The 23,338-nt window shown below is 46.8% G+C and overlaps 1 protein-coding gene across 2 annotated transcripts in view; it reads right to left on the bottom strand.

Moving 5' to 3' along the window:
* Positions 1–23,338, bottom strand: part of CCDC146 (coiled-coil domain containing 146) — a 1,211,813-nt gene that overhangs the window by 607,685 nt on the left and 580,790 nt on the right. The window lies entirely within an intron of this gene.

The following is a 23,338-nucleotide window of genomic DNA, read 5'->3' as shown; positions in this document are numbered from 1 at the left end:
TTAGGAGTAGTAAGTTTGGTGTAGATAGTTAAATCGCATGAGGTGAATGCACTTGGAAATTGCCAGCACTCTAGGTGCCATTGTCACTTCTGCCAACTTCTCGCTCTCAAGGGCTCTCACCACCAACTCCCACTTTGTCTTCAGGTTCACTAGAGGGACTAGTGTTGGTCACTAGCGATTTAATTAGTCAGGAGATTCCACCTTTTCCCAAATCATCAGTTATCAGTTTACACTCTTAGGGAGTGCTCGCAATTTCTCCTTATTACGTTGGAGTGCATGCTGCAGTTGTAAATATCGGTAGAACTGGGAGCAATAAAGGTGGAATTTGGTCGCTAACTCTTAGAATGGGTTTTATATGACCCTCCCCCAGACATCCCCTAGTTTGGAGATATTTATGAGGTCCTAGTTGTTGACCACTGCCAAGCCCATCGCCTCAGATCGGCCATATTCCCTGCTCACCCACTGTACCAACCGCACTGCTCCTACAAGAAACAAGACCTACAAAAACAACATACTAACCAGCTGGTACACAAATGATCTAAGGGAGTCCAAGCACAACTGCAAACAGCTTGAGAGCAAATGGAGGAACGAAACCAACCCCACAGAAATGCCAAAGTACAAACTGCCCTCTACATCAATTACAAGATGCAAAGAAAAAAGCCCCAACTCTCAGACTCGAAGCAAGCTCCAACAACGGCAAAGAACTTTTCACCACCATCGAGGAGTTCTCGAATCCTACAGCTGCCAATGCCAACATCATGCCATCCCAAACACCTTGCAGCCACCTCTCAAACTTCTTTGAACAGAAGATTGCCAAGATATACAACACATTCGACCAACATCTTACCGATACGAACTCCCTTGACCAGCTGGACACCTTCTTCATTGTCAAACAGCATCTAAGCAACTGGATGCCTCTCTCAAAAGAAGAAACCACCCCCTTGATGAATACCATCCTCTCAGGAGCCCCACTTCATATTCATTCTTGGTAGAAACATCCTTTCCCATGTGCTCACTGCTATTATCAACACTCTCTATGGAGAAAGCCATCAATACCCAACTCGCAGACCACCTAGAGCTCAATCAACTGCTAAACAGCTCTCAATCAGGCTTTCGCACTAACCGCAGCACAGAGAAAGTATTCATTGCGGCCACCGATTATATCAAAAGCATCCTCGACCGAGGAGAAACAGCCGTACTCAACCTCCTCAACGTCTCCACAGCTTTCAGTAGGGTCTCCCACAGGTAACTCACCAGAAAGCTTCAGCACTTGGGTCCCTGCATACCGGCCCTCAAGTGGAGATCCTCCTTCCTCATGGACAGGAGTCAATAAGTTAGACTTCCCCCTACATCACAGAATCCAAGAAACTCATTTGCTGAGTTCCTAGAGCATCATCACTCAGCCCAACACTTTTCAATGTCTACATGACACCCCTTGTGAATATTGTCGGAGCCCATGGCATCAATACAGTAGCGGACGACACATAGCGCATACTCTCCCTTACCGTCTCAACCAGCACCACCAAAGCAAGCTGCGCCAACTGCATGTGCAACATCACTGCTTCAATAAAAAACAACTCCCTCCAGCTCAACAGAGACAAAACTGTAGTCCTAATCTTCTGCAACAACCACCCTCTCAGGGATGCCTCTTGAGTATCTTCCAGAACAGAACACATGGGCTACTCTTCTGAATGTAGGTCAGGATTTGCGTCAGGGCATTAGAGGTGAGGCAGTGAAGAAGGTTTTTTTTTCCAACCGGTGATGGCAAGGTATGTGCAGATTTATGTTCGGGGTTCAGTCTTGAGATGAAAATATGGGGTTTTCCGTTAGATATGAAGTTTATTGGTAGAAAAAACCTTTTAACTAACGCAGGCTTGCACTGGAACCGAAAGACAGGACGCCACAAAACCAACTTTTACAGAAGTGAGGTTAAGTTTTCAAAGCATTTGGCTCTGTTTTGTAAAGGTTTTACCACTGGAGAGATAGGATGAATGAATGAATGAAAAAGATTTTTAGAGCGCTGCAAATGCCAAAAGGTGTCAAGGCGCTAATAGCAAATACTTCAAGGAAGAAGAGGAATTGAAGAAGCTAGCTAGTGGCTGTTAACTAGTGAACAGCCAGTCTTTAAAGGCTTACGGAATAAGGTGTGGTATTGAAGACTAGAAATTGATGGGGAAAGAGTTCCACAGCGTGGATGTAGCCACTGAAAAGGCTCCGCTTCCCCATCTTGATCTCTTGTACATAGGTGTCAGAGGATATTTTCCTGAAGACCAAAGCTGTCTGAAGGGGGGGGGTGTTAGGACTCTAGCTACTTGTTCCCTTTTTAAGACTACTTGACCCAGAATGGTTAGCAGCGGAAGTGGGTTGTGTGCTGTCCCATGCTGCCTTTGTTCTGGTCAGGTGATGGGGAGGTTCTTAAATCCTCCATCACAGAATGACAGTGCTTGACTTTCCTGGCGTTATTTTTATGTTTTAAGCCTTGACCTTGCATCTGTTTCGTGTTTGGCTTTCCCCGAGTGCCTGGTGACATATCCTGTGCCAATATCCCACCCAACTGAGCCTCCAGAGGAAATTCCTTTTCTGCAAGCGCGAGGAAGCGCTGCCATCTGAGCAGGGGTTTTCCTGCTACATTGTTTCTGTGCCTTTTCCCCCAAGATCACCGGCATCGTGTTCGGGCGAACTAAGCTGTAGGAAGACAGCCTTTTTAAGTCGAAGCCTCCATTGCAGGGCATGGCCCTGCTGGGGGCAAAGACTTATTGTGAACAGGAGAATTTCAGTACTGCGTGAAACCACGCCCCCTTTTTCCATTGGCAGGCCTCTCGAAACTGAGGCCTGCCATTGTTGCAGGATGCCTTTTTTCTTTAAATGCAGATGATCCTTTCACGGCTGTGCAGCTTTACTGCTGCGCGGCCAATGCTTGTTCTTTTCGCACCCAGCCATTACCATTTGGGAGCATAGAGAGGGGTGCGTGTGCATAGAGAGGGGTGCGTGTTTATAAAAGCTTGGGTTCATCCCTGCCTTTAAGAACAAATCTTCAATGTCCTAATCGGTAAAGTTAAAAGAAAAAAAAAGTGTACTTTATCGCACGCCCAAGCATTGTTTGCCTTTTAAATATGTTTTAATATGTATTTCGTGCTTTGGTTGGTCCCGGTTGTTACGTTGTCCTGATCTAAGATGGAGGCGCTCTATGCTTGGGACCGGTGCATCAATTAAAAATACACCGTAGCTGTACGGGAAACATGGTGCCCCAGGAGGAGTTGCAGCACCTCGGTCGGGAGCTGTTGGACCAGAGCCGGCCCTTGAGCAAGAGCTTCCGAGCGCTCTTTACCCTCCGCGCCTCGGGTGGCCCGGAGGCAATCGCCGGTATCAGCGGGGCGTTCCAGGACCCGTCTGCGCTGCTCAAGCATGAGGCGGCCTACTGCCTGGGACAGATGGGGGACCGTGCGGCCGAGCCGGCCCTCAGGGCAGTCCTGATGGACCGAGAGCAGGAGCCCATGGTGCGGCATGAAGCAGGTGAGACTACCAGAGCATAGCCAGGGACACTGTAATTTTGTGGCTAGTGAGGGCCACATTATGTGGTAGGGTTCACAGAATTATGCGGCAAGAAATAGCAAGTTATGTGTCGTAATGCGGCACATTTCGTAATGGCATCTACCTGTTCGTTATTTTGTAATTTGTACACATTAACACTTTCAGGAGAGGGTTCGATCATATAAGTACCAGTTTAATACAGCAATACGCCACTTGTATTGGAAATTAGACTGTATTACGAAGAAATAGCCTTTATTAAGGAGAGGGAAGACTGTTTGCCTTGGGCTAATTGATTATATGCCGGTGATTGCCTTTGAAGGTAACCAGTCTGGTGTCCTGTCGGTTAACAGAATTTGGAAGACACGTTATCTGGACACTGCTAAACTAGCTACATTGTTTTTACCTTAGCTGTCCCTGAAAGTAATTCGAATATTTATAGTCTGTAAACTCTTCATTGAGCACCATTGTTATCTTGTGTCATTTTCATTTTCCTTGTGGATCGAAGTCTGGGGTCCCCATTGAGTATTTATTTATTTGCAGTTGTATAGAGTGAGGCCAAGACCTAGAGGGTGATGGAGCACTTTCCCTAACAATTTTAAACAAAAGGATAGGCAAGTTTTGCTTCAATACATATGCCTTCTCCACCGCCCTACGTTCCTGGAGTAGTGTCGGTGTCTAAATGTACAGGGCCCTCATTCACAAATGTAAACTTACACTTTTGTGTAATTTTACAGGTTATTGTGGAAGTCACAAACTACAAGTTTAATTTTACTAATAGTAATTTTACGTCTGCAGAGACTCCGCAGTTGTAGCAGAGAACTGCGCACATAAAAAGATAGGACAGGCCTGTTTCTTTATGTGCAAAGTCTCCACACAAGCGTGAAGTCTCCACAGTTGTAAAATTACTATTAGAAAAATTAAACTTGTAGTATGTGAATTGCAAAACAATTGTAAATCTACACAAAAGTGTAAATGTAACCTTCTAAATTAGGCCCATTGCCTTTCCCTACCATTGCAGGGAAGCTCTTTGTGTTAGTGTGTGTGTGTTACTGTATGTGTGTGTTAGTTAGTGTGTGTGTGTGTGTGTGTGTATTTGTGTGTGTAGTGTGTGTGTGTGTGTTAGTGTGTGTGTGTGTGTGTTTGTGCGTGTGTGAGTGTGTGTTAGTTAGAGTGTGTGTGTTAGTTAGTGTGCTAGTTATTGTGTTCGTTATACCCAGAATGAAAAGTGAAAACGACTTATTGTCAGGGCACCCTTTTCACTCTTAGCATATTTGTGTTGACATTCCTAAGCAGTGTTTTATACCATTTATTATTATACTATTTGCTGAGCTGCTGCTCACTAATAAGAAAATGCGGTCATATGACTGGACGCAAGCGTATCAGAGCAACACATCAAATACATGTGGAGACTTTGTGTCCAACAAATAAAACGCAGTATGTTTGATGCCCTGATTATTTTTTCTCTAATCGCCTCGTGACACAATAAGCGAGCGATTCATTCCCGTTGCTATACGAGCCACTTTAAAAAAAATGTGGTCTCTGTGCAGAATTTAAGTGGAAACATATGTTTCCGAGGTTTGGGTCGCTGAACGTGCCACAAGCGACAGTGACGTAAAACAGAACAAGCATTGGCATAGCCAATAGGTCTCGCCTTTGGGACCTTATAAGTGTTTAGCCATGCAACAGTTGATGTTGTTGCACCAAGGATATTGTGCTGAATAACTAAACACTTATAAGGTCCCAAAAGCGAGAGCTATTGGCTATGCCAATGCTTGTTTTTTAAATGCAACTTTACTCAGCGCGAGGACGCGCTGTAACGTGTTACAGATTTTCCTTTTCCCAGTGCAAGGATACGCTGCAAAATATCAAAGACTTCCCTTTTTTAAGCAAGAGGACGCGCTTCAACGCATAAATGGCTTTTCTTTTTTTCTAGCGCATAGACGCGCTGTTGCCTTTAATAGACTTGCCTCTTGCGCCCCCAACATTTTGCAAATAGCACGAGGTCATTATTTGAGTAGCCTGCAGTAAATATCATTTTGCTGATTACCACGCCCCCACCCCACAGTTCATTTCTGGGCTGCTACGAAAAGATAAACGCTCACTATAAACTACTCCCTGAGCTATGAGGCAAGCCTGACTGCATATAATGTTGGTTCCTTTACTACCGGCAACCTTTTCTGTCAGATTCACGCAGCCACAAGAAGAAAGAAGTTTGCTCAAATTCCTACTGTGCAATTTTTACTGAGGAAGTAAAGATTCTCACTGCTGCCATTTTTGTGCTTTATTTTTTTTTTTAGACCAAGGAGCATTCTGGTGGATTAAGTCCTGCCAATGAACAAGTAAATGTGGGATAGCACGCAACTAGGGGGTTAGTGAGGTATAGGAGGTTGGGACATAATCCATGACATAGTTCCCCAAAGTAATTGTGTTTGTTTATATTTTCTGTTCTTTCTTGATAGTCTTCTGGCCCTTCGCTGACTTGGATCTCCTCCTTTTGGCTGTCTGGGAATTGGACGGACAGTCCTTCTTGGTCTCTTCATTTTCTGGAGCTACTTGCTTTTCTCCTGTGTGTTATGGTGTGACACGTAGAGGGCTGTATCTTTGGAGGAAGGAGAGTCTCTAGCTTCGCTCCTGTGGAATTGGTTCTTCTGCCTAGGGTCAACCTTGGAAGTCCGACAGTGGGGGTATAGCAGTAAAATAGATCCCAGAGTTGTTGAGGGCCTCTGTTGTTAAGGGCATTGTGGACCAAGCAGAGACCCTTAAAGGTAATTCCCTTGGTAACAGGAAGCCAATGAAGTTTATGAATCCCTTCAGAGAAAGACAAAATTTTAGGGATATCAAGAATCAGTCTAGCAGCTGCATTTTGGACTAGCTGTACTTTCGCAAGGACTGTCTAATGTCCTGATAAAGGGCGTTACAATAATCAAGTGTGGACATAAGTGCCAAAGTCACCCTTTCCGTACCTGAATAGAAAAGAAGGGAAATACTTTTCTCAGGGATTTAATTATCCAGGAGCAGGTTGAAACTGTCCTGTCTACCTGTAGGTAAAAGAATAATTTGGTATCTATTAGTACTCCCAGGTTTTTTGCCGAGTCCATTGGGTAGGTAAAGTCACTAACCTGTCTGGCCACCACAAATCGGACCATACAGAGGGTTGCCCGCTAAAAATCAGGACCTCCATCTTGTCCCTGTTTAAACATAGGCAATTTCTTTCCATCAAAGTGGCAACTGCCTGCATACCGATTTAAAAATTAGAGGCAGTTGCATTGAGATCCTTTGATGTGATGCAACTGTAATGACAAGAGTCCATAATGTGTCAGAGTCTGCTGCCATGTGGTAGGTCATTTTTATTTGCTGTAGTACTTTGTTATGCATTTAATCCAACCTTTCAGCTAAGGAATTGTGAGTGGCAAGGATACTACGCATGTATGGCTCTTCAAAGTTGGAGCATTCAGCAGTTAGGTTAGTATACCATCTTTAGGGATACAAGGGTTTTCATATTTAGTGTTACATATCAAAATGCAACACGATTGGAAAAGTATTGTAGTGAGCATAGCAGAAGGTTGTGCATAGTCTGATCGCCTCTCTGTCCTCTTCCTAAAGAAGATGGGTGTAGAAATTAGGCATAGGTTTATCCTGAATGGCATGCCAATTGACCACTTCCATTTCTTCCTTTGGGGGAGATGATGTGGTGGGTATACACAAACTAGCCTAGAGAAACCCCTAAGAGTTGTAAATGGGTATTCAGTGAAGCAACATCGGTGTGATAAGTTGAGATCCATGTTTGAGGCCCAGGACAGGGAGGTAATGTGTTCTAGCTCCACACTACCCCTTTATTGGTCTATAGAAGCTGATTTATCTTTGGAATAAACCTTTTGTAGCCTTAATTGGTTTACTGGCTATAACTAGCTTCTACATTTTGAATAAACAGTAGGGTCGGTGGGCAGGGGTGCCTATGAATTTATAATTTTGTCAGTCTGTTGTGTTCGATTTTAGATTCCGAATGAATTTCCCGATTCATGGCATTATATAGGTACAAGTCGCATTGCCCTTATATAGACATAGAAATCCAGTCCTTATTTAGGCATAGCCCATGCTACCCAAATACAGGCATGGCTACTTCCATCCGTTCATCTACGTCACAATGATTTCTTGGAAAACCAGACTCTTAAGCCATTAGGTACTTCCCCTTGCTTGGATATTGATTTCTCCAAGAACTCATTTTTTATGCATGAACATATATTCCTTAGGGGTTCATTCATGACGTTCATATGCCCAACTTTATGTCAAAGCTGGCATTCCTAAACACCTTCAAGGTATAAATATACCTTCACTTGCTATGGCAACGCATAGTGTGGTTCGGTGCAGTTCGACTACCTACTTGCACGACGCCGCTCGCTACAGCAAGGGCCGAAGGAAGCCAACTCTCCAGCTGACGCACTGACCAGAAGCTGTCATCCTCCTGCCGAGAATCCAGCGCCAGTGTTTCTGCTTCCCCTTGTGGGGTGTTGGGAAATCGAGTCCCGTGAAAGAGATACCAACCTCTCTCATTCTAAGGTATGGAGCGGATTAGAACCTAGAGAAACCTTTGGCAATTCTTGGCAAAAACTAAACCTATGCTAAAGACAAACACCTACTTCTTCCCTCGTACTAGACCTAGATTAGGTACACTGGGGTAGGCGTATTTTAGAAGCACCAGTTGAGTATTTTAGCCTGTGTTATTTATGTATGTATTTTTATATGTCATAGCACCAGACAATACTATTACAGTATTATTTTATATTACTGTTTACGCTCTATGCATTATACTTCGCATCCCGTCTAACGATTGCAGCAGTTCACCTCTCTTGCATGAGAAAGATGACTGTTCAATAAACCCCTTTTTATTGAAACGCCAGTCTCTCCATTTCTGCTCTGTAGAAATTAAGCATGCACGATTGACTGAGTGAAATAGTTATCTATTGTTTCTACAACTCTGAAGATATTGTTCCGGTTCTAGGGGAAACAAAGTTGTCATGTTTATGTGGTTGTCAGAAACTATTCCCTTCTTTTTTACTTCAGAAAGTTTCTAGTGACCTCTGAGTTAGCTGGCACACACAATCATGCTTAGTATACTCGATAGAGACATACTGACCTCAGTCCTATGTCAAATCTATAGTGTATATTATTCCAATGCGCAGAGCCTATTGGAAATATAGGAACTACACTACATGGCGCCCAACGGTTTGGTAAGGCACTAATTTAACGCTAGATACTGGAGTAACTCAGTCGTGCTTTTCTCGGCCACTCCTTTTCCGTAAAATGCCAATAGACTTCTGTAGTGGGTAAGGGATAATATTCACCATAGCTGAGTAGGACGAAAAAGTTCTATGTATTAGCTTTTTGGTTTGTTCAATGTTGAAGGATACAGTGTTCCAAAATATAGTGCACCTTATCTTTGTTCCCTTGAAACTTGCTCTGCAGTTTTCATTAAACAATGTCGAATTATCGCAACAACACCGAAACCGGTGGAGCTGCAGCTGATCCAGCCGACGCAGCTGCGCTCGGTCAGGGACTGCTGTGGGCTGACATCCGAGGACTCCAGAGCCCAGGAACCAGCGGGGGCCGCAGAGCAAACCGGCAGCCCCTCCCACCTCACCTGAAGGGCTTCAAAGACTCCTTGCGCCTCCCGCTTCGCGGGAGACGCTGCGCTCGGTCAGGGACTGCTGTGGGCTGACATCCGAGGACTCCAGAGCCCAGGAACCAGCGGGGGCCGCAGAGCAAACCGGCAGCCCCTCCCACCTCACCTGAAGGGCTTCAAAGACTCCTTGCGCCTCCCGCTTCGCGGGAGACGCTGCGCTCGGTCAGGGACTGCTGTGGGCTGACATCCGAGGACTCCAGAGCCCAGGAACCAGCGGGGGCCGCAGAGCAAACCGGCAGCCCCTCCCGCCTCACCTGAAGGGCTTCAAAGACTCCTTGCGCCTCCCGCTTCGCGGGAGACGCTGCGCTCGGTCAGGGACTGCTGTGGGCTGACATCCGAGGACTCCAGAGCCCAGGAACCGGCGGGGGCCGCAGAGCAAACCGGCAGCCCCTCCCACCTCACCTGAAGGGACGTATAAGACAGCCTTGGACTCCCGCGCCGCGGGACGCGCGCGGGCGAAGCCCGGGCAAAGGGCGGGCCCTCTGTGGCCCTCAGGGGACTGAAGGAGACTGGACTGGGCCTGGACCCTCATTTTTCCCCTTGTGGACCATTTTCGCGCCTGGAGCGTGTAAGATATCTGATTATTTTTTTATATTGAGCTGTATAGGTTGTTTTAATACTCAGTGCTTAGATTGAAGGGTACCTGTTTGCAAGTATTAGTTCCATTTATATTTATAATGTCTAAATCCAAAATTGATAAGGCACCGGTGGGTCCCGCTACTCTTGATATTTTCCTGGTTAGGAAAGTAAGCCAGATAAATAATAACAGGCGTGCATCATTGGGGAAAAGCACTGCGATAGGGGAAATGGCTTTTGAAAACTCCCCTATCAGCCCGTTACAAGGATGTGTAATTAACTCGACTGATGTCATTTCTATTGACCCTCCAGTGTCCATTTTAGTTAACGTGGAGGCTCATTCTGACCCTCAGATGCTGTCATGTCCTGATACTAGTGTGTTAAAATGAGCCCCAATCAGAAACCAGGGCTATAAGAACTTGTAGAACACTCTCTCAAAGGGTAAATGGGAAGCAAAATAAGTCTAAAAATAAGGATGGTAAGGCAATTATCAATCCTGCAATACCAACCCCTTTTGTTTTTATGGGCACTAACAATGATGGTAATGGAAATGGTGTAAGCATAACTCCTGACCTTCTAGCTTCACTTATAAAAAATCTAGAAGCTTCTTTGACAACTAAAATGGAGGAGCTCATTAAACCATTAACGAGTAAGATAGATAACCTAGCAAAGGAAGTGACAAGGCTGGGTGGTCTGTTATCAGCAAAGAATAGTGTCACATCTTGTGGAAGTGTACCCTCTGGGAGGAAAGGTTTAGAACTTGCCGATATCAACGATATATGTAATAAGGCAAGGGGGAATGCTGCTGTTGCAGTGGCCACTGGTTCTGAAACCCCTATTCGTCCAGATATCCCTGTGGCTGCGGCTCAGCCAATACCATCTATAAAGCAAATAAACAGTAGAGCACCCAGACCCCCGAGGTACAATCGCTATCTTAATTTACCACCAGATTGTGCTCCGTTTGTGGCTGTACTAACTAATGTGCCCCCCTGCGGGACTCATCCCGCATCTCCTTTTGATGAATCCCAATCCTCTCTGAAAAATAAAACTGTGTCTTGGCTCAATAAAAACTGTGGGTTCCCTGTTTCATACTCGGACCAAATTATGACAGTAAGACGTGTAAATTGGGTAAGGCCGTCAAAAAAGACTGGGACAGGGGACTGTATAGTCGTAAATTTTAAGCACCCCCAGCACGTGGCAACTATCCTTCTGAGAGCTTCTGCATTGGTATATAACATGAATAGTATTTGTGTACGCCCCTTGGGTTACTTTTATGCGCATCTGTGTAAACCTACACCACAACAGAATTTAACCAGGCGGGGGTTTGAACCCTATACTCCTGTGCAGGAGTCTCCGTTTCTCTATAATGTTACTAACCCTTGTGGGTCAGGGGGGCCTATTAGAATTCATAATAGGAGTCCAAGTGACGGTCATCATCAATATGGGTTGAATCTAAATACACAGAATAGATTCGAAATGTTATCCGGTCTGGAGCAGTGTGACTGACTGGGGGCACCTGCGGCTCAGATTACTAGGGCTTCAGGTGAAACTACAAATTCTTTGAACCCGGTGGGTAAAACTTCAGGAAACCTTGTTGTCTCCTGGAATATTGCTGGTCTTGCGGCCAAAATGTCTGATGTAAACTGGGTTACCTACATCAAGCAGTTTTCTATCATTTGTCTCCAAGAGACCTGGGAGTTGGGCTGTAATCTGTTTTTAGAAGGGTATAAGGCCTTCTTTGTGCCGGCCTTGCCTTCATTGCGGGGAAGGCCCAAGGGGGGTCTTGTAGTCTTTGTTTCCATATTGATACCATGGGAAGTACGGAGACTGGTAGCTCAGCACACAGGGGTCATGGGACTAATTCTATCTGGTGGTAATGTTCTTGTGGGACTGGTGAATTTTTATAATGCTGCTTTTGATAGTGCAGGTTTGAGTCATATCCATGCTCTTAATTCCTTTGTCTCTAATTTTATGGAAAAAGTGGGCCATAATCTCATGATTTTGGGGGATTTTAATCTGCATCCATGTGTAGATCCATTGCACAAGTGTTTATCAGAAATGACCTGTGCTCGTGCGGATTGTCTGCATATGGAGCACACCATAGAGGGGGAAATGTGTAATGACTTAATGAATGACCTTGACCTCTCTTTGGCTATGTCTTTAAAGGACCCTTCATACTGTTTTGACATCCCTACTTTTAAGGGACATGGCAGGGGTACCTTCATTGACCATATACTTGTCTCTAGGACTATGCAAACTTTTTTAGATTCTTTCTGTATCCTCCCTAGTGAATTTAGTGACCATAATCCTGTCACAATCTGTTTGAACTGTCCCTGGGGAAAAAATTGTCCTATAAGTACTGTCCAAGGAAGATTGGGCACAACAGATGGGAGGAGGCGGTTAAAATGGTCAATTGACTCTGCGGATGCACTCTATAAAGACATCTCTGAAGGGTGTGCAGAGGACATTGACGTTTGTATCAACGAGGGAGGTGAACCTACATTAGTTCTAGAGGCTTATCAAAATATAGCGGAAAAGGTATCAGCGTTCCTATCTGTTCCTAATAAAACCCAGGCAAAAGTAGGACCGAGATGGTTTAGCCATGATTGCACCGTAGCTGCTCGCAAATTGAGGCTTGCTTTGTCAGCTTCTCCGAGGGATCGGGAGGTTGTAAAACTGTGTAGAAAAGAATATAAGGCTATTACTATCTCCCGTAAGGAGCTACTGAAGAAAGAGGCGTGGGAGGAATTGCTTGACCCCTCTACCCTGAATAGCAGCACCAAATTCTGGGCTTTGGTTAAGAAACCTTTCTTGATCGAGGACCCTGATGACGGAATTGTTTGCTGTATAACCAAAAAGGAATGGGAAGGCCATTTTAAAAGTTTATATTATTCTGAAAATTCTGGATCTATGGTTGTTGCCCCCTATGATAGGGTTACCCCTATTATTTTTAACAAAAGTGAGGTCTTGGCAGCCATAATGGGCCTCACTGCTAATAAAGCGCCGGGGCCTGACGGAATACCCCCTGATCTTTACAAGTTTGATCCCGCTTTTTGGGCTCCCATTCTGGTCGCCGTATTTAATGCGGCGGCCACAGTGGGGTGTCCAGAATCTTGGGGACTATCAACTATAGTCCCCGTATTCAAGAAGGGAGATAGGGGAAGTGCACTTTGCTATCGACCCATATCCCTAATTGATTCAATGGTTAAGATCATGAGGAGAGTTATACTTCAACGCCTAATAAGTTGGTCGAATGAAAACCACATCTTGTCAATCTCTCAATATGGCTTTTGTGAGGGGCGCTCAACCATAACTCAGTGTCTCAACCTGTTCCTTATTCTGAATAAATATACTGTCGTTCAGAAGGGATCAATTCATCTTGCCTTCATGGATCTGTCCTCAGCCTTTGACTGTGTCAACAGGGGGAGGCTGTGGAGGACCATGAAGGACAAGGGAATAGATGGGGGTATTGTGGAGTTCCTTGCGGATCTGCACAATGAAACAAGAGCCAATGTGAGGTATTCTTCGACTGGGGAAACCACGGGTTGTTTTCCAATTAATAAAGGTGTACGTCAGGGGTGCATTATGGCCCCTTACCTTTTTAATTTTTATATAAATGACCTGGAGGCTGATTTACAGGAAATAAAATCTGATTGTCCTAGGGCGGGTGCGAGGGGTATTCCTCTGCTTTTATATGCCGATGATGCGGTCTTAATTTCACAAACTGAATTAGGTCTTCAGGCACTTTTGAATGGATTTAATAAATTTATGTCTGATAGGGACCTTACGGTCAACAATTCAAAATCTTTCATAATGCATGTCGGCCGTCAACCTAAGAAGAAGTTCAATTTTAAACTGAATGATGTTCCGATACCCATCACCCAGATGTTTTCCTACCTGGGTGTTTTATTTGATACAAAGATGAGTTGGGCCCCACATTTGGCCAAGAAGAAGGGGGAAATGTCCAGGGTAAATGCTTCTATCTTCAATTTTGTCTCTAAATTGGGAAAAAAGCCAAACGGGGCTATGATGAAACTATACAACGCTAAATCCATAGCCACTGCAGTGTACGGAAGCGAGATCTGGGGCTACACAAACAGTGATCAACTTCAAATAGTTGAAAATAAATTTTTAAAACGTCTGTTGTGTGTCCCTGGGAGCACACCGAATTTAGCCGCTCATGAAGAACTTGGCTGTTTACATTTATCGGACATTGTTGGACTGAAACCGTTGTTGGGCTGGGTAAAACTTTGGTTAAGTGATGCAATCCCTCTGACCCACTTGATAGTGGAGGATCTTTTATCGCTTGACCACTCAATGCGTGTACCCTGGCTTAAATATTTGAAGTCGCAATTTGTGAAGCTTGGCCGACTGAACCTGTTTGATAACCCGGGGGATATAGTTAAGGGTGATGTTGCTGCAATTAAGAGAGCTTTTTACCTGAACCGTAATGCTGCAAGAGATGAAGTAGAGCTCCTGAAACCTAATGTTAGAATGTATATCATGTTGAGAACTTGTAATTCAATGGAATTGTATCTAACATGCTCCTTCACCACCCATGAGAAATTTTTGCTGACCCGCTTCAGGTTTAACATCTTTCATCAGCTTTTAATTAGACCCAAGTCGGACATTTTTAAGAAACCAGCAGCTCCCTGTGGCTGCGATGGGAAGTCTCCACAGGACATGCTGCATTTTATATTTTTATGTACATTTTATGAATATCCACGAAAGCGGTACCTGGTTACTCTTTTAAAGAAATTCAATTTTAACCAAATCAGACCCGCCCTTATGTACTTACAGTTGCTGCATTCGGACAGTGTCCTCCAGGTGTTAGAATTCTTAAAAATGACTATGAGACTAAGGATGGAATGAGGATTCTCCTCACCATAAAATCCAGTTACAAAATCAACCAACTTCACAAAGGCAGTACCCAGTTAAGCAAGAAGCTAAAAAACAGGTCAGGGAGATCTTAGATCAACCTAAATACCAAGGGGTGATTGAAACTTGCACCTCATCAATGAACAAACCTTGGTTTCCTGTCTCCAAACCAGACAATACATATTGTCTAGTATTGGATTACAGACATCTTAACTCTTGTTGCAAAAAATGTGCTGTGCAAAGTGCACACAGTACAGCATTAATGAATAAAATTGTGCATAAAAAATATAAAACCACATTAGATATTTCTAACGGTTTCTTCTGTCAAAACATTGCACCAGAAAGTTGGTATTTGACTGCATTCTCAATTATAGGGACACAGCGTCACTTCTGTCATCTCCCTAATGGATTCAAGAATAGTCCTGGGTTATTCTCAGCGAGGTTAACAGAGATACTAAAAATTTATGATGACGAGGCATTGTCATACGTCGATGATATATATCTGACAGACTATGACCTGGATAGGCACTTGACCAGGGTGAACACCATAATACTTGGATTTGCCTCTGAAGGGTACAAATTCAATTTTAAGAAATCAAGAATTGCCCATCTCAACATCCTATTTCTAGGATATGAACTATCAAGTGAAGGCAAAAGCCTGGCAGCCAACTTTTTAGAAAAGTGTGCGCTGCTCCAACCTCCAAAAAAGCTGAAAAACTTAGTCAATTCTAGGATTCCTGAATTTCGGAAGAACTAACATTCTAAATTATGCAGGAAGGGTTAAACCTCTCTACGAATTAATCAAACCTGATTTTAAAACAGTAAATTGGACACAAAAACACACAGACATTTTGCGTTCACTCCAAACAGACGTGTTAGCAACTAAACATTTGCAAAGACACGTAAACGTACACAACTTAGTAATCTGAATCATTCCAGGATCATTTATTTATTTATTTATTTATGGGTTTCTATAGCGCTGGAATCGACTCCAACTGGAGTATCTCTGCGCTGTGATACCAAATAAGATTTCAATATATATGCAGATAAAGAGGCATGGGGCTAGATTTTATCAGTAAACAGCAGAGTTTTCAGTTGTTTCCTGAATTTTAAATGGTCTGTGCAGAGCTTAAGGGCCAGAGGAAGTTTATTCCACAGTGTGGGCCCTGCAACAGAAAGAGCTTTCCCTCCGTGTCTAGTTTTTTTAACACGAGGTACTGCCAACAGAAAATTTTCGCTAGATCTCAAAGATCTGGAGGGAGTGTAGGGGGTGAATTCCAGGACAATGCGGATTCACGTACTTAACTTTTAACGAAGGTGAAAAAGTACCAATAGCTTACAAATCACATTTGTACACACAAGCAGAAACAAAATCCACTTCTACAGAAAAAATTCTGACGGCTGTTCAAACTGCTGTAGCAAAAGAAAGAGCCCTCACACAGGGAAAACGAACTATGGTTGTGACACCTGTACCTGCCTTAAAGGCAGTAACAAAAGCGAGCATTCCAAATGCTAAAGCTTTACATCCTAGATGGTTACAATAGGTTAATTCTCTTTCTGCAACAGACATTGAATAGGTTTTTGATCCATGTTTGACTACACAAGCATTTCTAATATATGAACAAGAATGTCCTCTGCCTGCTGAAATTCTCCCTCTTGACCAGTATGAATGTACAATTTATACTGACAGATGAGCTCAACCCGCTACGGGGGATAAACAAGCATATAGTGCGGCGTGCGTGATTGTTAAAGGTCGTTGGCGCGATGGCAAATTTAAACCAATGGTCACTAAAACGCAATCTCTAGGAGACTGTACAGCTCAGCGAGCTGAACTACAAGCATTCAAGATGGCACTTGAGAATACAGACCGCAAATTCCCCACACTCATAGTGTGCGATTCGTTTTATTGTGTTCAATCGTACAATGAATACTTGCAAAACTGGCTTCAAAACAGTTTCAAAGATGCATAAGGTGGCAGAATCAAGCATAAAACGCTTTGGGAACAAGTAGTTCAGTCACGACAAGGACTACAAAACACTCACGTGATACATACGCTGAGTCATCAACGGGATGGCATTCAAGTTGAAGGGAATTCATTGGCTGATTAAGCTGCGAAGGCAGCTGTACAAATAGCTTCCGTAGCTGCAATCACTCGTTCAAAAACGAAAATATACAGTGAAATAATGCTGGCTGGCAATCCTTCAAGCAAAGACAGTGGTAAAACATTGCCTAAAGGGTTTCCACTCAAATACTCGTATATAACTGATGTGAACAATGTTCCGTTTGCTTGAATGCCTGGAGTGGGGGATATAGTAATTCCAAACATGGAACATAGATTAGGACTAAGTTTAGAAGCACATGAAGGGCTCCCCTCTGCTCATGCACTGGTTTATGTGGGTCAATGTCTGTGAGTAGATGGCAGCAAGTAGGTGCATTGTTGCTCTCTCTGAAAGTAAGTATATTTGCATCACAGATACCACCTTACTCTTTTCTATCCCATTTCATTTCATAGTTCCTTCCTGCCGAACCTTTCTCCTACCTCCACTCTCTGCTTATCTCTCTTCCTCCAACTCATTTTGCCTATGCCACCCAGTATCATTGCACCCCTTTCTCCTCTATCACTCTTCTCCCTCCTGTGGTCTTCCATTCTGTTCCACTTCTCCCACAACGCCTCTGCACCACCCAGATAGGACTGCAATGCACCCACAGGATTTGCACCTGCCCTGAACTTGCATTGTTTGTCACCTGCACTGCACTCACATTGTGTGTCACCTGCTTTGCAATGACACCACCTGGCAGCAGCACAGTACCCATTCCCACTGCCACCTTCTGACACCTTCATGTAGTAGCCCTTGCACTGAACCCACGCTCAGGACCACTGACACCTGCAGTACATCTCTGCCACTTACACCACCATGTGCTCTAAATTGCTTTTGAATCGTAACTGGATCCACTGGAGACTACACCACCAGTCACTGGAACAGCACATGTATTCACAAGTACCTTCTCCTCCTTGTAACAGTATGCAGGACAACAAACAGACAGCTACGGAGATGAGGAGATGCAAATTCTGAGGTTGAGGGGAAAACGCAGAGAGTGGGAAAAACTGTGAGAGTTCCACAGAGAGATACTGAGGAGACATTGTGGTGCATTGACTGGCAGATAAAGAGACTAAGAGACATAGGGGAGTAAGACAAGGGGGCATAAATACGGACATACATATATGAAGGGAGATAGACACAGTGGAAGCCCAGGCAAGGAGATACACAGACATGGGCAGACCCCGACAGTGCGACAGTTTGGAGATGTAGACAGGGACAATGGGGTGATATGGGAACTGGGCGACACGTAAACTAGGGCGACACTGGAGGGACAAAGACACTGAAGGGACACAGACTGTGGGGGGACACAAACTTTAAGGGGAAAAGGTTTGACAAGGCCAAATAAGGGTCAAGGAGAAAGAGTAGACAGGGCCAATTTGAAGATGCCATCGAAGTCAACTTGTCATTTTAAACCTTTTATTGTATTCATTTACGTACTAACTTATACGAACCATGAATTTCTTATGCTGAAATGTACTTTTTAAAATATTTATAGTGTATTTTTTTTTAATCTGCATTTGCACTTTTATGGCCCTGGAGGCCAAATAAAGGTATTCGACTGACTGAGAAAACCCTCACCGTACAAACCAAAATATTCAAACTTACGTTGGGCAATGGATGGTCAAATTACAATTCTACACAGAAGAACCCCCATGCCAGGAAAATATCGCAACCTGCAGGCTCCTAACAAGTGTTGCAGTACCAACATCAAGTTGGAGAGAGCCGAAATCATCAAAGGCAATGTGCTCTAAAAACGTCCCTCCAAAGAGAAACACGTATTTCTATAGTAAACGGGCTCCAAGTTTAAGCAAGGTAGGAATAAGATCAGCTTTGTGAGATGTATAGATTTTGGCCGTAGGCTTTGAATGCAGAACAACAAAGAAACATCTTCTGCATAGAGGCTAGGCTGGACAAACTATTTTGTAATGTCCAATATTTAGATAACAGTCTCACTAAGCTTGTTGTGTGGAAGTATGTGTTTTAATTAACAAGGTAAGTCCTCACAGAAAAAGCCTCACATGATAATTATGACATATTTAGCAACAAGTGTTTTAATTCCTCTACATGAAAGGTCCTGTGTTTTCACTGCCTTATAACGATTCAGGTAGTTTTTGTATATGTAAAAAGAGGCTACAACTAACAAGATATGTCCCCACGTGGGGTTGCAGCACTAATTTTAATTTTAGATATTACTTTTAATCGCACCATTCAAAACCACCTCATTTCCCCCCTAGATTTAGAATGGGGATTTGGGGGGGTGGCCGACCAGCGGGAGGCTCGCCCCCCCGGGGAAGTTTGGGGCACCAGGGGAGGGGGGGGGGGGTAGGAAGCTTGACACCCGGGGCTCGCCGTAGCTGGCGTTTTTGGGCTGGTTGGGCTGGTTGAGATTTTTGGGCTGCTTTTGGGCTGGCTAGGTACTTAACCGGCCATTTTATTTATTTATTTATTTGCAAGCTTGTACCGCGCTAGGAATCGACTCCCTGAGGAGTGTCTCCGCGCCTTTGGCAACATCTGAGAGCAAAAAAAAGGCCCAGTCATATATCTTAATGTCCCTGGCCAGTTGACTTAGTAATTGAAGAGGAAAGTTTTTAATTTTTTCCTAAAGGGAAGATGTTCTTTGCATAATCTGATTTCAGTGGGGAGTTCATTCCATAGCTTTGGGCCGGCCACTGATAGAGCCCTTCCCCCTTGTCTTGTCTTCCTGAACCTGGGGACACATAACAGTTCTTGATCTCCTGATCTCAAAGATCTGGGGGGAATTTATGGATTAGAATTTTTTGGTCAGGTAATCTGGACCTTTACCAGTGAGACACTTGTGAATGATGCAACAAGTTTTGAACATCACCCTCTGTTTCACTGAGAGACAGTGAAGTTTGACTAATAAGGGTTTTGAAGGGGTACGGGCCGGGACATTGAGAACAAGGCGTGCAGCAGTGTTTTGCACAATCTGTAGTCTAGCGATAATCCCCTCATTTGCGGCTAGCAGCAAACCATTACAATAATCCAGCCTACTCAGTACGAGTGACTGGACCAGTGTTCTTCTGGTGGTATCAGGTAACAGGGGGAATACCTTCCGAAGAAGCCCAATAACATGGAAGCAGGAGCCGACCACTTGATTGGCGTGTTGTTTGAGGGCGAGCTCCTGATCCAGTTTAACTCCTAGATCTTTCACAACCAATTTGGGCTCGGGGACTGGGCCTAGATCTTGAGGCCACCAGTCAGGAGTCCACAGGCGTTTGGCTTCCCCAAAGAGCATCACCTGAGTCTTAGAGACGTTACACTGCAAGAAGTTTGCTGCCATCCAGTGTGCCACTTCTTTCATCCCCCGGGCAAAGGAGTTACGTACTTCAGGTGTCATCGTTTTAAACGGAAAGAGGAGTTGAGTATCGTCCGCATACGATACAGGGATGAACCCGTGACATCTCATGATGTTGGCTAGGGGCGCCACATAGATGTTGAATAACGTTGGGCTCAAACAAGAGCCCTGTGGCACCCCCTTAGAGATCTCCACCTCCTCTGACTGATATGGACCCAGAATGACTCTTTGAGTACGTTCGGTGAAAAAACTCCTTAGCCAGGCCAGCGCCTTGCCTCCCAGACCGATGTCAACTAGTCTGGAGGTCATGATGTCGTGTGACACAGTGTCAAACGCCGCTGACAGATCTAAAAGCACCAGGATAACGGAATATCCTTTATCCTGTAGCATATGAAGATCGTCAGCGACGGACAGCAGGGCGGTCTCAGTGCTGTGCCTAGGCCTGAACCCAGATTGGGAGGGATCTAGCCCCCCAGCACTTTCGATGTATTTTGACAGGTGCCGGTTGACAAACTTCTCAGTGAGCTTCCCTAGGAAAGGGAGGAGAGAGATCGGTCTCAAGTTTGTCACTTCGGTCCAAGGGATAGAGTTGTTTTTCCGCAGTGGCCTCACCAGAGCACGCTTCCAGTCCGGGGGGACTTCCCCTGTACTCAGGGACAGATTAACTACCTGCCGAATTCCAGCACCCAGATCGTCAGTCAGTAGTGGCATGATGCGTGCCGGGATGATATCTGAGGGGAACCCGCTCTTTATTTGGGTGATTAAAGCAATTGTCTCCTCCATTGATATGGGAGGGAATTCTACAAGCTTACTAACCTTGTTCTCTGCTGTACTAATGGGTGACTGAGCCATGTAGTCAGCTGTTCCCATATTGTTGGGGATGGTTTTGGAGGCTAATATCTTAGCATAAATGCCTGTGTCACTGCACACTGTTTGTGGTGCAGTGACACAGCTGCCAGGGTCGTGACAGTTTTTGTGGTGGTTTTAGCTGTGGTAGCAGGGTTACGAGGCGGTTTGTCGGCTTTCGGTGATTCCCTGGGCGAGTGCAGAGGCGGTAGCTGGGGAAGTGCGGTGAGCATGTCGTGCGCTTCGTCTGAGCGGTGTATTGCGGCGTGATGGCGGAGGGCGATGATCCGCTCGTGGCCGAGGCTCTGCGGCTGTTGTGTGAGGTGGGCCGCATGGACATCTTGCGGCCCGGCCTCAAGGTAAGGCCACAGCGGCGCGCTGCCGACGGCGCCGCTGCAGCTGTGGCGGCCTGTGATCCGCCGCGGTCGCGGCTGCGGCCAGCTCAGCGGGGTGGGAGGGGGGGCGGAAGAGCGAAGGGCGGTGGACGGCGCAACGAGGCAGCGCCGCGTAGCAAACAGAAAGGTGGCACCAAGCGGGCGGGGCGGAAGGGGAGGAAACAGGCCCTGGAATTTGTTGAAGAGGTGAGGGGGTGGGACGGGGGCGGCCCGCGAGGCTGTGACGGAGCAGGGGGGGCAGGGGGAGGAGGGTATGGTGGATGGGCCGATACAGAGTTGCCGGGGGAGGGTTGGGGCAGTGGAGAGGGAGGGCGGGGGGCCGAGGGTAGAGAGGGGCCCGAGGTGGTGGGGGGAGGCGGTGCAGGGGGTGGAGGGGGACCGAGGCGCATGGTGCTCGGGGGGCAGCTGGAGGGGGGGACGGGGGCGGTTTCCCCTCTACTGATTGAGGAAACTGGTGTGGAGGAAGAGGTGGGGGGAGGGGGGCGGACACGGAACTGGACTGGAGTTCGTCTTCAGCGGAGGAGGGGGGCTTGGGGGGCCGGGGCGGGTTGGAGTCGCCGGGGCGGCGTGGGAGGGGTGGAGGGAGGGGCCAGGCGGAGGGGCGTGGCGGACCTGAGGCGATGGGGGGTGCGCGGAGGTGGCGGTGCGACGGGCGGGAGGAGTGGGTCGGGGTTGGGGGGTTGGGTCGGTGGGGGTAGTGGAGGGGTGGCGGGGGGCAGTGAGGGGGCGGGGGGAAGTGGCGGGCAGAGGGTGGGTTTCGGTGAGGGGGGGAGCGGGGGTGCAGTATAGGGGGGGTAATGGGGTTGTGGGGGGCGCGGTGGAGATGCGGGCCGAGTTGTGGTTACGGGCGTGGGGTGGGTCGGTCACTGGACCGGGGAGGGGGGTTGAGACCTGGGGGGCGGAGGGATCCCGTCACGGCGCGGAGGTCATTCGGCCAGTTGGGGGAGGGGAGCAGCTATGGGGTGGGGGAGTGGGGGAGGGGGCGGCGCGTGGGGGGGGGGGAGTGGTTTTTACCCTGGCATGCTGGACTCCACCTTTTTTCCTTGGCAGGAGCTGTTTGCGAGGCGCTCGGGGGAGCAGCATGCGGCTCCCACCCACCGAGTGGATGGGCCGGCTCTGTTTAGTGCGGGTGGCCGAGCTCCAGCGAGGGACCTACATCTTGACCATGGCGACTGGAGGCCCCTCCCCGAAGGGTCTTTACGGCCGCCGGGGGTAGGGGAGCGAGGATGGATGAGAATATTTCTGATCTGACTACGAGTGCGGAGGATGGGAGGACGAGTGTGGACTTGATGGACTTGATGCGGGTGTGTCGGGAAAGAGCGGGTTTGAGCCGGCTGGAACCCCAAGTGGGGGGCCGGGGTGGTGTGGAGCCGGCTATTGGAGAGTCGGAGGAGGAAGGAGAGCTTCGGGAGGACGGGGGGGCTTGCAATGTTGTTGACAGTGTATTACAGGTGCCAGCAAGGCAAGAAGCGCCCAGGGTGACGGCACCCTCAGCTCCACTGGTTAGGCGGCGGGATCCAGCAAGGACGCCGACCTTGACGCCAGGTAAGACAGATGATGGCGCGGGGAGTGGCAAGCGGCGTTGTGTGCAGGTTTCAGTGGGGACGGGGGGTGACGGGGAGGATGGGTGGCGGCTGGTGCGGGGACGGTACGTGCAGGACGCGGGTGTTGGCACGGACGGCGCGGCGCAGGGGGGGGAGGGGTCGAGCGCGGGCGGCGGGTCAATGGCGGCGGGGGAGAAAGAGACGGCGGGGGGGGGAAGGAGAGTTGTGTGGTTCCAGTGCGGAAATTACCGTACATGGGGCTGACCAAGCCGCTGGGGGCTCACCTTTCGGCGGCGACGAAGGAAAAGATCTGGAGAGGGGAATACGTTGACATCCTGAAGCTTCTGCACAGGGAGTTGACGTCCAAGGAAGGGTCAAAGGAGGAAGCGCAAGAGTTAGCTAGGCGCCCAAAGGTTCCCCTGACGCTAGACAACTGGTCGGCGGCTTTCCTCATATACGCGAGCACGTAT

This window comes from Lissotriton vulgaris, chromosome 1_1 (genome assembly GCF_964263255.1).
Source record: "Lissotriton vulgaris chromosome 1_1, aLisVul1.2, whole genome shotgun sequence".
In the NCBI taxonomy this organism is placed as follows: domain Eukaryota; kingdom Metazoa; phylum Chordata; class Amphibia; order Caudata; family Salamandridae; genus Lissotriton; species Lissotriton vulgaris.
The sequence above is the reverse complement of the archived record's forward strand: the minus strand, read 5'-3'. Positions and strand labels throughout refer to the sequence as shown.